The sequence below is a fragment of the Cryptomeria japonica genome, chromosome 10, assembly GCF_030272615.1.
Source record: "Cryptomeria japonica chromosome 10, Sugi_1.0, whole genome shotgun sequence".
NCBI lineage: Eukaryota > Viridiplantae > Streptophyta > Pinopsida > Cupressales > Cupressaceae > Cryptomeria > Cryptomeria japonica.
The window spans coordinates 300,818,745-300,836,692 of NC_081414.1; positions in this window are offsets into that span (position 1 = coordinate 300,818,745).

The window sequence follows — 17,948 nt, forward strand, 5'->3', positions numbered from 1 at the left end:
AAGGGTGCTATGGTACTTGCTAGAGGTGTCAGGTTTGGCACTTTGTATAAGCTTGAAGCATACACTATTGAGTGTAATAGCACTTCTGTAAAAAGTAAATCTGTGGATACTTCACTGGAAGATTTGAAGGTTTCACCTTCAGCAGATGGAAATGGTTTTTGGGTACCTAAGGGTGCTCTTTCGTCTGAAGCAAAGTTACCTGCAGAGAAGACTATGTTATGGCACCAGAGACTTGGCCACATTGGAGAAAAGGGTCTAAGGACCTTGAAAAATAAAAACCTTGTTGAAGGTTTGAATGATTGTAATCTTGACTTTGATTTCTGTGAGCATTGCATTTATGGAAAACAAAACCGCATTCAGTTTTACTCGAGTTCTCATAAAACTTGTGGTGTTTTGGATCTTATTCATTCTGATGTGTTTGGTCCAGTAGATGTCTCTTCGATTGGAAAATCCACATATTATGTTTCATTTATTGATGATTTTAGTAGAAGGACATGGGTATATTTTCTAAAGAGTAAATCTGAAGTTTTTAGTCGTTTTAAAGAATTTAAAGCAATGGTTGAGTTGCAGACTGTAAAGAAAATAAAATGTTTGAGAACTGATAATGGCGGTGAGTTTTGCTCTAATGATTTTGATAGATTTTGTAAAGACTGTGGAATTAACAAGCAGAAGACAACTCCGTATTCTCCACAATAGAATGGAGTTGCAGAAAGAATGAACAGGACACTGATGGAGAAGGCTAGAAGTATGTTGAGTGGTGCTGGTCTCGAACAAAAGTTTTGGGCTCAAGCTGTTGCCACTGCTTGTTACCTGATTAACAGGTCTCCTACATCAGCTCTTGTTGATAAAATGCCTATGGAAGCATGGTCAGGTCACAAGCCTTCATTGAGACATCTTAGAGTTTTTGGTTGTGAGGCATATGCACATGTGCCAAAGGAGAACCGAACAAAGTTGGAGAACAAGGCTGTGAAATGTATCTTCATCGGGTATAGTTAAGGTGTGAAAGGATACAAGCTTTGGGACCCTGTTGCACAAAAGGTAATTCACAGTAGAAGTGTTATTTTTAGAGAAATTAAATCTCCTTCTGTTACATTGCAGCCAGAACAGACTAAAAAAGAAGATGTGATTCAACTTCCTTCTACACTTGAAAGAGTTGAATCGAGACCCCTAGATAGGCAAGAATTTGAGGAGAGCTCATCTAGCTCTGAATCTTCAGAAGAGGAGGAAGAACCTCCAACTCAGCTTGTTCGAAAGTCTACAAGACACAAACAACCACCTGAAAGGTATTCACCTGATGATTGGAGATGTATTTTTTCTCTGAATACTAGTGTGGATGAACCGAAATCTGTAGAAGAGGCATTAGGTATGAATGATGCAGAATCCTGGAAGATTGCTATGGAGGAAGAAATGGCAGCTTTGAAAAAGAACGATACATGGGATCTTGTACCATTGCCTGAAGGACGAAAACCTGTTGGTTGTAAATGGGTGTTCAAGAAAAAGATTGGTTCAGATGGAAGCATTGAGAAGTATAAAGCAAGATTGGTTGCAAAAGGCTACTCTCAGGTTGAGGGTGTTGATTACGGTGAGATATTTTCTCCTGTTGCAAAAATGACGTCCATTAGATTTTTGCTTTCTATTGCTACTGCTTATGATTTAAAGGTTGAGCAAATGGATGTGAAAACTGCTTTCCTTCATGGTGATTTGGAGGAAGATATTTATATGACACAGCCGGAGCACTATGTGGTGAAAGGCAAAAGTAATTTGGTCTGTAAATTGAAGAAATCTTTGTATGGCCTCAAACAAAGTCCTAGGATGTGGTACCAGAAATTTGATACATATGTGTTGAGTTTGGGATTTGAACGTTCTAAATCAGATCACTGTGTTTATTATAAATCTTATGGTGATCATTTCTTATTCATTGCATTGTATGTTGATGATATGTTATTCATTGGTAAAGGGAAAGGTATGATTTCAGAACTGAAGTCTCAGCTCACTGCTAAATTTGAAATGAAAGATCTTGGTGCAGCAAAGCACATTCTTGGGATGGAAATTAGAAAAGATAGGGTGAACAGAAAGCTTTGGCTAGGCCAGAGTAAGTATGTGAATTCAGTGTTACAGAGGTTCAACATATAGAATTGTAGACCATTGAGTGTTCCTTTTACAGTTGGAATGAAACTATCTATTCCAGATTGTCCTACATCCCCATTGGAGATGGAAGACATGAGCAGAGTGCCTTACCAGAGTGCGGTTGGAAGCTTGATGTATGCTATGGTCTGTACTAAACCAGATATTTCCCAAGCAGTGGGAGTACTTTCTAGATATATGTCTAATCCTGGTAGAGTTCATTGGGATGCAGTCAAAAGAGTCTTCAGATATTTGAAGGGTACTTCAGAGTATTGTTTGTGTTATCATGGTAATTCAGTTGGAGACATGACTTCCCTTGATATCCATGGTTATGTGGATTCAGATTGGCCAGGTGATATTGATAGCAGAAGATCCACCAGTGCTTATGTGTTTACTTTGTTTGGTGGTGCAATTAGTTGGATGAGTAAGCGACAGGCTGTGGTTGCTTTATCCACTACTGAAGCAGAGTATATGGCAGCTACTCATGCTTGTAAAGAGGCCATTTGGCTTAAGAGACTGTGTTCAGATATTGGAATAAAACAAGGTATAGTGACAATTTACTGTGACAGTCAGAGTGCAATCAGCCTAGCTAAGAACCCGACATTTCATGCCCGGACCAAACATATTGATGTTCAGTATCATTTTGTTAGAGATATGGTCGAAGATGGTAGGGTGAAGCTGGTTATGGTGGAAACTTTGATGAATGTTGTAGATGCTTTAACTAAGGCTGTGAGCACAGAGAAGTTCAGATGGTGTTCAGAGTCTATGGGCCTTGTGGCCCCTAGCAATTGATTCATTGTGTTGACATTCCCTTCCGCTCCTGCAAGGTGTTCGACAAGTGGGAGATTTGTTGAGAAAAATGGTGTCTCAACCTTGCATTTATGCGAGGTTACTATTTATAGTAATTTTTCATTTGAGCACGAAATGGTGCGAAACTCTCCCTAAAGCTTTTGGTTGGCTAGATAAGCACTCCGGTAAAGTTTCGTCGCAAGGTCACAGCTAGTTTTGAAGATATTAAAGTTTTCGTCTTGGAGGGGTGCAATAAAATATTTAAACTTTATTTTGGGGAATTTAGAAGCTCTGAAATGCCCTGAAAAGTGGTGTAATCGGCGAAGTGGGTTACGACGTGATAGAGAACTTTGTGAGCTTTTCGACGATTCAAACGGTTTGTCAATCAGACACCCGGTTCTCAAGTTATGGCCTCCGGAAGTTTGTACTCTTGAAATAGGAAAAATAATTTGTATCGGATATATAAATGAGCTGTAAAAGGGAGCAACACATGTTGATGTGTGCTTTAACATGTCATAGGGCGTCTAGAAAGGAGATAAGGTCGGCTACACCTTATTGGGTGGTTTTAGCCCATGGTTTTGTAATACCGTTTGACGGTTTCTTGTATTGTATCTCCTATTTATGAGGTGTGTGAGATAGAGGTTGGGTGTAAGAGTCTTATGGCTATTGAGTTGCCTCTGAATCTCTGATTAGTGGTACTCCTGCGAAGAGCTTGCTCTAGAGTATGTTGTAATCTGTTTTTGATTGTTGAATAAAATATTGAGCTGCTTTTGGAGGGTGGGGTTTTTCTCCCGAAAGGGTTTTCCCCACGTAAATCACTGTGTTGTGGTATGATTGCTATTATATCTATTTCTATTTTCTGTAACTGTTGTAATGATCTGAAAAAGTTTTGCATTACCCTCCTCTCAAGGTTAGTGTAGGAAGTTGTTTCTCCTACTTAACTTCCTTACAAGTGGTATCAGAGCCTGATCACCTTTGGTTTCAATTGTGTACAGTTGGGTTTTTTGAACTAATCCAGATTTGAGTGGGAGCTTGTGCAGAAGACACTTTTTGATCTTGTTGCAAGAAATTTCAGATGGCGAGTTCGTCGGGGAGAATAGAGGTGGAGAAATTTAATGGAAGTAATTTTGGGATGTGGAAGTTGAAGATAGAAGATTTGCTAATAGATCGAGATCTTTGGGATGCTGTTGATGCGAATGTCCAAAGGCCCTCAGATCCTACTGCAGCAGCTCAGTATGATGTTATGGACCGAAAAGCCAAGGGTCTAATCAGACTGTGCCTGGCAGACTCTGTTCTAAACAATGTCCATGAAGAAAACTCTGCAAAGAAGCTATGGACTAAGCTTGGTGAGATGTATCAAGTGAAATCTTTATTAAATCAAATTTTCTTAAGAAAGAAATTGTATTCCTTGAAGATGGAAGAGGGTGGATGAATTGCAGACCACCTGGAAGCATTCAATATGTTGGTGGCTCAATTAGTATCTGTCGGTGTTAAGATGGACGAGGAGGAGAAATGTCAGATCTTGCTTTGCTCTTTGCCTAATTCGTGGGATTCTCTTGTTATGGCTATTGGTAGTACTTCTGTTGTTTTGAAATCTGAAGACGTGGTGGGTGCCCTACTCGGTGAAGAGTTGCGAAGGAAGGTATCCATCAGTTCAAAGGAAGCCCTAACCGTTCGTGGAAGACCTAAGGAGAAAGGCAAGAAGAATGAGAAGCACGGCAAGTCCAAATCCAAAGGGAGATCAAAATCTCCTGGAAAGTCCAAAGTCATTTGCTGGAATTGCGGTAAACCAGGTCACATCCGTAAGGACTACAAAGAAGAAAAGAAGAAGAAAAAGAAAAAGTTCGATTCTGATTCTGAGTCCAACAAGGAAGATGGCGATGCATTTATTGCGGCTTTGGCGACTCATGCAGGTAATGATGCCTGGCTAATTGACTCAGGTGCATCTTTTCATATGACTTCCAATAGAAATTGGTTTTCTAAATATGAAGGATTTAATGGAGGTAAGGTGTACTTGGGTGATGATTCACCTCTAGACATTGTTGGTCGAGGTAAAGTTAGAATCAGGTTTTCTGATGGTAGAATAAAAAGGATTAATGGTGTGCTGCATATCCCTGGATTAAAATGAAACTTGTTATCTGTGAGCAAACTAATAGATGCAGGTGTGCAGGTAGTCTTTTCTGAAACAGGATGTAAGATGATTAAGGGTGCTATGGTACTTGCTAGAGGTGTCAGGTTTGGCACTTTGTATAAGCTTGAAGCATACACTGTTGAGTGTAATAGCACTTCTGTAAAAAGTAAATCTATGGATACTTCACTGGAAGATTTGAAGGTTTCACCTTCAGCAAATGGAAATGGTTTTTGGGTACCTAAGGGTGCTCTTTCGTCTGAAGCAAAGTTACCTGCAGAGAAGACTATGTTATGGCACTAGAGACTTGGCCACATTGGAGAAAAGGGTCTAAGGACCTTGAAAAATAAAAACCTTGTTGAAGGTTTGAATGATTGTAATCTTGACTTTGATTTCTGTGAGCATTGCATTTATGGAAAACAAAACCGCGTTCAGTTTTACTCGAGTTCTCATAAAACTTGTGGTGTTTTGGATCTTATTCATTCTGATGTGTTTGGTCCAGTAGATGTCTCTTCGATTGGAAAATCCACATATTATGTTTCATTTATTGATGATTTTAGTAGAAGGACATGGGTATATTTTCTAAAGAGTAAATCTGAAGTTTTTAGTCGTTTTAAAGAATTTAAAGCAATGGTTGAGTTGCAGGCTGGAAAGAAAATAAAATGTTTGAGAAATGATAATGGCGGTGAGTTTTGCTCTAATGATTTTGATAGATTTTGTAAAGACTGTGGAATTAACAGGCAGAAGACAACTCCGTATTCTCCACAGCAGAATGGAGTTGTAGAAAGAATGAATAGGACACTGATGGAGAAGGCTAGAAGTATGTTGAGTGGTGCTGGTCTCGAACAAAAGTTTTGGGCTCAAGCTGTTGCCACTGCTTGCTACCTGATTAACAGGTCTCCTACATCAGCTCTTGTTGATAAAACGCCTATGGAAGCATGGTCAGGTCACAAGCCTTCATTGAGACATCTTAGAGTTTTTGGTTGCGAGGCATATGCACATGTGCCAAAGGAGAAGCGAACAAAGTTGGAGAACAAGGCTATGAAATGTATCTTCATCGGGTATAGTTATGGTGTGAAAGGATACAAGCTTTGGGACCCTGTTGCACAAAAGGTAATTCACAATAGAAGTGTTATTTTTAGAGAAATTAAATCTCCTTCTGTTACATTGCAGCCAGAACAAACTAAAAAAGAAGATGTGATTCAACTTCCTTCTACACCTGAAAGAGTTGAATCGAGACCCCTAGATAGGCAAGAATTTGAGGAGAGCTCGTCTAGCTCTGAATCTTCAGAAGAGGAGGAAGAACCTCCAACTCAGCTTGTTCAAAGGTCTACAAGACATAGACAACCACCTGAAAGGTATTCACCTGATGATTGGAGATGTATTTTTGCTCTGAATACTAGTGTGGATGAACCAAAATCTGTAGAAGAGGCATTAGGTATGAATGATGCAGAATCCTGGAAGATTGTTATGGAGGAAGAAATGGCAGCTTTGAAAAAGAACGATACATGGGATCTTGTACCATTGCCTGAAGGACGAAAACCTGTTGGTTGTAAATGGGTGTTCAAGAAAAAGATTGGTTCAGATGGAAGCATTGAGAAGTATAAAGCAAGATTGGTTGCAAAAGGCTACTCTCAGGTTGAGGGTGTTGATTACGGTGAGATATTTTCTCCTGTTGCAAAAATGACGTCCATTAGATTTTTGCTTTCTATTGCTACTGCTTATGATTTAGAGGTTGAGCAAATGGATGTGAAAACTGCTTTCCTTCATGGTGATTTGGAGGAAGATATTTATATGACACAGCCGGAGCACTATGTGGTGAAAGGCAAAAGTAATTTGGTCTGTAAATTGAAGAAATCTTTGTATGGCCTCAAACAAAGTCCTAGGATGTGGTACCAGAAATTTGATACATATGTGTTGAGTTTGGGATTTGAACGTTCTGAATCAGATCACTGTGTTTATTATAAATCTTATGGTGATCATTTCTTATTCATTGCATTGTATGTTGATGATATGTTATTCATTGGTAAAGGGAAAGGTATGATTTAAGAACTGAAGTCTCAGCTCGCTGCTAAATTTGAAATGAAAGATCTTGGTGCAGCAAAGCACATTCTTGGGATGGAAATTAGAAGAGACAGGGTGAACAGAAAGCTATGGCTAGGCCAGAGTAAGTATGTGAATTCAGTGTTACAGAGGTTCAACATGCAGAATTGTAGACCATTGAGTGTTCCTTTTACAGTTGGAATGAAACTATCTATTTCAGATTGTCCTACATCCCCATTAGAGATGGAAGACATGAGCAGAGTACCTTACCAGAATGCGGTTGGAAGCTTGATGTATGCTATGGTCTGTACTAGACCAGATATTGCCCAAGCAGTGAGAGTACTTTCTAGATATATGTCTAATCCTGGTAGAGTTCATTGGGATGCAGTCAAAAGAGTCTTCAGATATTTGAAGGGTACTTCAGAGTATTGTTTGTGTTATCATGGTAATTCAGTTGGAGACATGACTTCCCTTGATATCCATGGTTATGTGGATTCAGATTGGGTAGGTGATATTGATAGCAGAAGATCCACCAGTGCTTATGTGTTTACTTTGTTTGGTGGTGCAATTAGTTGGATGAGTAAGCGATAGGCTGTGGTTGCTTTATCCACTACTGAAGCAAAGTATATGGCAGCTACTCATGCTTGTAAAAAGGCCATTTGGCTTAAGAGACTGTGTTCAGATATTGGAATAAAACAAGGTACAGTGACAATTTACTGTGATAGTCAGAGTGCAATCAGCCTAGCTAAGAACCCGACATTTCATGCCCGGACCAAACATATTGATGTTCAGTATCATTTTGTTAGAGATATGGTCGAAGATGGTAGGGTGAAGCTGGTTAAGGTGGAAACTTTGATGAATGTTGCAGATGCTTTAACTAAGGTTGTGAGCACAGAGAAGTTCAGATGGTGTTCAGAGTCTATGGGCCTTGTGGCCCCTAGCAATTGATTCATTGTGTTGACATTCCCTTCCGCTCCTGCAAGGTGTTCGACAAGTGGGAGATTTGTTGAGAAAAATGGTGTCTCAACCTTGCATTTATGCGAGGTTACTATTTATAGTAAGTTTTCATTTGAGCATGAAATGGTGCGAAACTCTCCCTGAAGCTTTTGGTTGGCTAGATAAGCATTCCGGTAAAGTTTCATCGCAAGGTCACAGCTAGTTTTGAAGATATTAAAGTTTTCGTCTTGGAGGGGTGCAATAAAATATTTAAACTTAATTTTGGGGATTTTAGAGGCTCCGAAACGCCCTGAAAAGTGGCCGTAACCGGCAAAGCCGGTTACGAGGTGATAGAGCACTTCGCGAGCTTTCCAGCGCTTCAAACGGTTCGTCAATCAGACACTCGGTTCTCAAGTTATGGCCTCCAGAAGTTTGTACTTCTGAAATAGGAAAAATAATTTGTATCAGATACATAAATGAGCTGTAAAAGGGAGCGACACATGTTGATGTGTGCTTTAACATGTCATAGGGCGTCTAGAAAGGAGATAAGGTTGGCTACACCTTATTGGGTGGTTTTAGCCCATGGTTTTGTAATACCGTTTGACGGTTTCTTGTATTGTATCTCCTATTTATGAGGCGTGTGAGATAGAGGTTGGGTGTAAGAGTCTTATGGCTATTGAGTTGCCTCTGAATCTCTGATTAGTGGTACTCCTGCGAAGAGCTTGCTCTACGAGTATGTTGTAATCTATTTTTGATTGCTGAATAAAATATTGAGCTGCTTTTGGAGGGTGGGGTTTTTCTCCCGAAAGGGTTTTCCTCACGTAAATCACTATGTTGTGGTATGATTGCTATTATATCTATTTCTATTTTTTGTAACTGTTGTAATGATCTGAAAAAGTTTTGCATTACCCTCCTCTCAAGGTTAGTGTAGGAAGTTGTTTCCGCTACTTAACTTCCTTACAATTAGTCCATTCCTCATATGCCATCTTGGAAGCCATCAGTGCATTGTCTGAGAGCACACCATCTGCAACCAAGAACAGTGGAGTTAGGACACAATGAGACATAAATCATGAAGGTAAGATAATGTTTTATTTTAATATGTATTTCATGTAGTTTCATTGGTTGAATTTGTATTTCCTATATGCATTTCCATTTGAATTTATGAAACTAACTTATTGCAAATAACATTCTGAGGATGAAATTCAAGCTCGCACATTTTGGCGCCCATTGTGGGGCTCATAAACCTTGCATATACTTTTAAAAATCTCACAAATAGTTACATTAATACATTTGTAATGCAGATTCATGCATGTGTGAATTCTGACAACACTTTTATTCTGCAAGTTAGCACATTTGCCTTTTATGTTAGCACATTTGCAACATAGGTTAGCGCATGAGAATTCTAGGTTAGCACTTTTTTCTTAGAATTTGCACATTTTCATTATAGGTTCGCGCATTTGTTCCCTTGGTTAGCGCATATGTCAAAGAAATCACGCTTTTGTATCCACAAAGTAGCGCTTTTGTAGTCTAGGTTAGCGCTTATGATCTGCAGGTTAGAGCTTTTGAGTAAAAAGATAGCGCATATGTTAGATTAGTGCTTCTGTTCATAAAACTAGCAATATTTTCTTGCAAGTCCAAATGTCCAAGAAATTAGATTTTTCATATTACTAACGTGCATGTGCAGGATGGCATTTAAGGCAAATTTTATGCATTTCATCATCTAGTTAATTAAAAGTCTTCATTTGGGAAGTAATATATCATATCTTGTTTATCTAGTTTAACTAAGAAGATGAATTGACAGCATGCAACTTGCATCTTTAGTATTTTCTCTAAAAATAGTTGCATATAGACTTTTAAAAAAGGCTAAAATGAACACCATGCTTGTTGGAGCAACATCTCCAAATAGGACTTAGCCAATAAATTGTTTTGAAAAGGTTAAAAAGAAATTTTGTATTCTGTGTCTCGAAAGTGGTAGGTATATGCTCTCCCCTTAATTGGGTGACCAAAAAGCCAAACCCACTCTTTTACACTTTCTTTACTTTCAAGCAATTAAATCCTTTAGAGGGCCTACCTTCCTAAGCTGCCTTCAGGGGGCCAGTGAGAAGGGAACAACCTAAAGTGGAAATGGGCTAATACCGAGTCCTTCCAATCCACTATAAATAAATCGTGTTTGTAATGAAAGTCCTGAACAACATGTGTTGATAAGTTCATACCGACACTATGTTTCCCCATAAACCCTATGGAGCATAACCTCTATAGGCTAGGAACCTTCTGTATTTATAGAGTTGAAAGTGTCACATGTATGGCCACATGACTGGAAGCCTTTACTAAAAACCACTTGTACTAGTTGCCAAAATCCTTCTAGTTGTTGGCGTAGGAGGTCGGACCTCTAAAGCGGCTCACATACATACGGTTCCTAGTAGAGATATAAAGTTTGTCAAGGGAGTTTTCATGGAAACTAGTGTTTGGCTACCCCAAAGAAGTGAGTGCTGAGGGTGGAGCCAGTGGGGTCAAGCATTTAAATATCCGCTTTGAATAGCGCAGCCTCAAGGGGAAACCCCACGTGAGATTCAACAACTATTATCTCAATCTATCATAGGGATTGTACTTTCTTGTGCATTTTTGTTTATTAAATATTGTGTCTTCTATGTCTAAAAAATTTGAAGAAAATTATCATCTACAAGAGAGCAAAAATCCAACAAATTATTGAAAAAGTTTGATCAAAAGGGTAATACAAACAGCTTTCCAACACTTGAAACACCAGATCAAAATCAAAGTGTCAAAATGTCAGTATCAAAATTATTCTTAAAGTAAGTTTGTCTCTAAACCATCACGTATTTTCAAACTAGCTCAAACCACTAGGTTACTAATCCAGTAGGTTATACTCAAAAAGTTTTATAAATATCAACATTTAACAAGCTATCGATTGAACCATCTTAAGTGCAAAAAATCAACATCTTTGTCAAGTTTCTCATCAGGATAATCAAATCTTCCATCACGAAGCTTGATCAAATCTATACTAGGTTCCTAATCTTGGATATATCTTTCCTATTTTGAACCTAGGTCATATCAAAACCAAAATTGCACCAACATTAGAATCAAACAAACTTGTAAATTGTCAAATGCTTATATGACTCTTAAGTATCACCTTAAGAAAAGAAAACCTAGTTACAAAGCTACTCAGAAAAGGATAAGATTTTTGTATATCAATTGCAAGATCTTATTGAAACATAGGACATTCCTACACCATTTTCGTCACTACTTACGTGGTTGTGGTACAGAATTTGAGAGTGAAACTTTAGAAAGACGTGCTTTTCAACAAAGAGATGCTTTATCCCAACGAACAAACAATAGTGGTAAGATCAACAAAGCATATCTTCCTAAACCAATAATCGCCTATTGACTTTGTCCTTTGGAAATTTCAACAACTTTGAAATAATCACATGCTAGTTTGGACTAGAGCCCAACACGAACAACTTAGAAAACAACAAAAAATGGAGAAAGAAGATACTCCTATATTTCAAACTTTTGGATTTACCATTGTTGACGAAGAAGTAATCAATAGCACCATTAGAGACCTTGACCAAGATTTTAAATTTGATAGGCTAATGGAAAAATTGTTGGCAAAACAAAAGGAAAAATATCTCTTAATGTTGGCAAAATCTGGAGCTAAACTACCACAAGACTTTAACATAGAAAGCTTGAAGCAAGATGTGGAGGCAAGTAACACCCAAAACACAGATGAGCCAAATAACAAAGATGTGAACAAAGAAAGCAATGAAAAGAGCGTAGTGATAAGAGAACTCATGAAGAAACAAGGAGAAACTATGTGGATAATCCATTATCGAACCTTACTCAACAAATACAAAGTCTACAACAACAAATACAAGACATGCAAAATGGGACAAGCTCCAAGAAATATTCATTAGAAGATATATGCCCATATCCTTTTGATAAAAATCTAAGTATGATACCATTTCCGCAACATTGCGAGATTCCTAAATATGACAAATACGATGGAAAGTCTGATCCTCAAGATCACATTAGGGAGTTTTGTACTATCAGCATGGAATTTTCTCATGATGAAACTTACCTTATGCATCTTTTTCCTAGGCGTTTAAATGGACAATCAATGGATTGGTTTTCAAGATTACCATCTGGAATCAAATCCTTTGAAGAACTTGTGAATAGGTTTATTTCACAATACTCCTACAATATAAGGAATAAAATAACAATGTTGGATATTTGCAATGTTAAACAAAAGAATGGTGAATCCTTTATGATTTTCTTGCAACGATGGAAATGCATGTTTAATAGGTACCCCCGAGATGTACCTAATCAAGAAAAAATGGACATATTCATTGATAATCTTATCAATGAAATGAGTTATAGACTAAGGATGCAATGTCCTCCCTCTTTTGCCAAAATGATCAAGAATGGTCTAAAAATAGAAAACGCAATGGTAAAGAAAGGAGAGCTAAAACTTTACAATAATTCATACAACAACAACAACAACAATGACAAACCCAAGTTCGTGTCAAAGAATAGGAATGTCATCAATGAAGGGAATGATGATAATAGTACTACAAAACAACAACAACCAATTTTCAATCTATCAAGTCAAATCCCAAGCAATAACAATCCAGAAAACAATAAAGCTAAGTCCTTTTTCTCCAATCCATGGAGGAAATTCACAAACATTGGAGAATCTTTGGAATCGGCTCTAAAAACTTTGTTTGCTAACAAATTGATTGTTTTGCCAGAAGCAAGAAGTTGTGAACCACCAATCATGCCCAATTGGTGGAATGACAATCATTTTTGCAATTATCATCGGAAAAGAGGACACCTAACAAATGATTGTCAAAGATTTAAACACCTTACCCAAGATCTAATTGATAATGGAACCATCATAGTGGATAGCAATAAGACAAACGAATCACACTTGGCTTTCAAAACTCCACTTCTGAATTATGACAAAGGTGAATCATCCCAATTAAAAGATGACAAAGGAAAAGCCAAGGTGAATTACACTTATACATATGAAGATGTGGTGAATGTGATCATTGTTAACGAAAATTCATCTTCAGAACCAATCAATGTTGTCACAAGAAGCAAAGCAAAGGTTACCTTTCTAGGTATAGCAAAAGACTCAACATCTAATCCACAACAATACAATTTAGTAGAGCAATTACAATGAATACCCACTCAAATATCAATTTTGGAACTTCTTAAGGTTTCACCTATGCATAAGGAAATTTTGGAGAAAGCTTTAGTGGAAATAACAGTTTCAAAAGATTTGGATGTAGATCAGTTCCAAAACATGGTAGGACACCTTATAGCTCCTCATTGATTGTCATTTTTAGAAAATGATGATGCGTCCTTACAACATCCTCGCAATGCTCCCTTACATGTTGAAGTCTCCATAAATAAAATTCATGTCAAACGTGTGCTCATAGATGGAGAAGCTAGCTTAAACATTTGTGCATTAAGTTTGATAAAAGCTTTGGGATATTTAGAGAATGCAGTAGACTCGAAAAATAAAATAACCATCAAGGCTTATGATGAAGCAGAACGTTCTTCTAAAGGAACTGTTGTGCTACCAATAAGGATAGGACATGTGGAAAAGGATACATTGTGTCAAGTTTTAGATTTAAACCTCTCTTACAACATTCTTCTAGGAAGACCATGGATTCACAAGATGCAAGCAGTTCCTTCTACATATCATCAATGTGTGAAATTTCTTCATGAAGGAAAAGAGATCACTATAATTACAGATTCCAGTCAGTATTGCAATAATTTAAAGCCAACACAAGATACAAGAGTTCCACATAACAGAGAATCAGTATATCCCACCAAAGAAATTTAAGCAAAGTTATGGGAAACTTTTGAAGAAAAGATCAAGCTAAATGATGAAGGAATGGGAAAGTATTCTTTGCAAAAAATTTCACTTTCCCCTAAGTCATATGGGAAACCTACAGATAGTCAATCAAAGACATCAGAAAAAACAAAACATATGTTTAAAGGAACCTTTTTAGTGCTGGAACTCTTGAAGAAGAAAATGAAGACAAAGACATTCTTGGTTGGTTGTACAAGGATGAAGGTAAAACTATAGCAACAGCAGAAAAAGTCAATATTCCCATAAAACAATATGGCAAAGGATATGAAATCATGCAAAAGATGGGATATGAAGGAAAAGGACCAATTGGTAAGCAACATCAAGGTATTTTAGAACCTATTTGTCCACACTCACAATCCACAGAAGATAAATTTGGGCTTGGATATCTAAAATCCAATCAAAAGCAACATAATCATCAAACAACAAAAATGGAGAAAGAAATCAATTTCTAAAGAAGAAAATTGGCAAGAGAAGCTACATCAAGCGACCGAAACAGTAACCAATAAACAAAAGAAGCAAGAAGAACATGAAAAGAAAGAAGAAGAGACTACCATCAAAGGTGAAGAGAAATGTTGTTGACAAGTTTTGAAAATACAAACAAAGGCAAAATCTGAACAAGATATTCTAGAAGCAGTAAAAATGGAGATGGCAGAAATCAGAGAACTTTTTGCACCATACGACATTCTAGTATGGTATAGTGGAATAATCTTAGATCAGAATTCAAAAATAGATTCCAATGAATATGAATGGGGTTTAGATACCTTATCCACTACATCAAGTAAGGAACACAATGAAGATCAAGTAGCTATCATGAAAGAAGACTTGTCTATTGCAAAACAAAAGATGAAGTTAGAAAGAAGACAAGAAAAACTCAGAATTCAAAGAAAAGAGGTGTATGCAAAAAGAAAAGGGGATAACAAAGATAGAGAAGCAATGCCACAAGATGCGCAAACATGGATCAGATATGGAAGAACCATAGAAGAACTAAGAGATAGTCAAGTTGGACTAACTATTAGTCTAGAAGAAGTTGAGTTTGAAAGGAGACAAAATCTATTAAAAGAATCCACTTTTGCATGTGCACAAATATGTCAACTTCTAAATACAAATGAGGTCAATCAAGAAGGAATTTGTAGTATCAAAGATGTGCGTGTGGATATAATCCATTCGTTTAAGGGACAAACGTCAGTTGAAGAACCACTTGAGTGTGAACTACAAAATGCTAATATTAATTTTGTTAAGACTAATTCAGAAACACTTGAGAAAGGCAATTCTCAAAAACATTTAATCTATGACAATACCTATTTTATGCCAAGTTATGACCATTATGTCATGAACATTGAAACACCTAATTATGACAGTGATTATGATTTACCCCTTCTGCATCCTGAACTAATTGATTGGGATAATTTAGACAACCCCGAACTGAATGTCTTTTCTAATGATCATGACTTAGCTGTGTACCTTAACATTGTTGAACCCATCCATCCTAAGATGTCTTCCATTGTAAAATCAAGTGATGTTTCTCTTAATCAGGAGAATGCCAAACTTTCGAGTTGTAAAAGTGAAATAAAACAAGGAAAGAGACCTATTGTTGAAAACCATTTCATGGCAACATTAGATCAATCAAAAGAGAAAACAAAGGGTGTATCTGATGGTGAAAACCTCCTTGAGGCACCAAAAGATGGAAAGTTTGACATTCTTCCTGCATATTTTCAAGAGAGATCTGCTATCCTGATAGAACCAACAAAAGCAGTAAACATTGATACAACAAAAGATCCTAAAATACTTCATTTTGTTGCCTCATTATCAGAAGGAGAGAGGATAGAATACATGGAATTCTTTAAGCAAAGACAAATAAATTTTGCTTGGTCTTATGCAAATATGCCAGGACTTAACCCAGATCTTATCATGCATCATCTTAATGTGGATTTAAAAGCAAAACCTATTAAGCAGAAGCTAATAAAGATGCATCTGCATATTGCTCTCCTTGTCAAAACCAAGCTCAAGAAACTATTAGAAGTGGGTTTCATAAGACCAGTTGCTTATCCAGAATGGGTTTTAAGTATTGTACCAGTATCAAAGCCAGATAAGGGCATAAGAGTCTTTACAGATTTTAGAGATCTGAATAAAGCATGTCCAAAAGATGATTTCCCGCTACCAAACATTGATATCATAGTAGACTTATCAGTAGGACACGAGATGTTTTCATTAATGGATGGCTTCTCAGGCTATAATCAAATAAGAATCGCACCTAAAGATCAAGAGAAAATAGCTTTCACCTATGCGTGGGGAACATATTGTTGGAATTTTATGCCATTTGGGCTTAAGAATGCAAGAGCAACTTATCAAAGGGATAATATGACAACAATCTTCCATGATATGATGCATACATTCATGGAAGATTATGTCGATGACATACTTGCAAAATCTCACACAAGAAAAGAACATTTGAACATTCTAAGCAAGATTTTTGACAGGTTGGAAAGATATCAATTGAGATTAAATCCAAAGAAATGTGCATTTGGGGTTACCTCTGGAAAGCTCCTTGGGTACATTATATCAGCTCGTGGCATTGAAGTAGATCTTGGAAAAGTTAAAGCTATCATGGAGATAGAGTCACCCAAGAACATAAGTCAATTGTGATCTTTACAAGGAAGGTTGCAATCAATCAGGAGATTTGTTTCTCAATTGGTCAATAGATGTCTTCCATTTACCCATCTTCTACATAAAAATATTCCATTCAGATGGGATATAAAATGTGAATAAGCTTTCTTGCAGATAAAAGAATATCTTATGAGTCCTTTAGTACTAATATCACCAACTAAAGGGAAACCATTGTTACTCTATGTCTCAGCAACAAGTGTATCATTAGGCACTCTCCTAGCTCAACATGATGATGAAGGAAAAGAAAGAGCAGTTTATTATATCAGTAAAACATTTGTTGGCTATGAGTTAAATTATTCCTCAATTGAAAAGATATGTCTAGCAGTTGTATTTGCCACTCAGAAGCTACGACATCATATGTTGATTCATTCTGTAAAACTAATAGCAAAGATAAATCCTCTCAAATATTTGTTGAGCAAGTCAACATTGACAGGGAGACTAGCAAAATGGGTTATGATACTAAGTGAATTTGACATAGAATATGTTGATCGCAAAGCTATCAAAGGACAAGTCATCGCTGATCAATTGGCTAATGCACCTCTACAAAATAACATGCCTTTGCACATCGAGTTTCCCGGTGTAGATATCTTGACAATAGGTACAAACTTTTGGGAATTGTACTTTGATGGTTCTTATACTCAATATGGATTAGGTGCAAAAATCTTTTTCATCACACCTCAAGGACACACAATTGCGAAATCGTATAGACTGCGATTCCCATGCACCAATAATACTGCACAGTATGAAGCATTAGCTATAGGGCTTAAAATGGCCATTGAATGGAATGTCAAAGAACTACATGTCTATGGTGATTCACAACTTGTCATTACTCAAATAAATGATGAATATCAAACAAAGGATGATAAGCTTATGCAATACAAATAGCTGATAGAGGAATTTAAAGGACACTTTAAAGAAATCACAATCACCCAAATTCCCAGACATGAGAATAAAGCAACAGATGCAATGGCTACAATAGCATCTCTCTTGCAAAATAAAGAGAATCAACAGCGTTATGAATTTCTCATGGAAGATATCTTAACCCCTAGCATTCAATCCCAGCATACCTATCTAATTTGCCATATATCAGAAACCAGTCAATCCTTATACGGTCAAACCTACCAATATTTGAAAGATCATATCCTTCCTCTTGAATTATCTCGTAATCAATGAAGAAACTTTATCCGTCAGTCCTCTCGCTATACTATTATTGTTGATATCCTATATAGGCATGGTCTAGATGGTACATTGTTGAGATGTCTTGAAAAAGATGAACTTGAGAGAGTTCTTAATGACATTCATGCGAGTATTTGTGGTACACACTCAAGTGGTTTAACATTGGCTAAGAAACTTATTTGTATGGGTTAC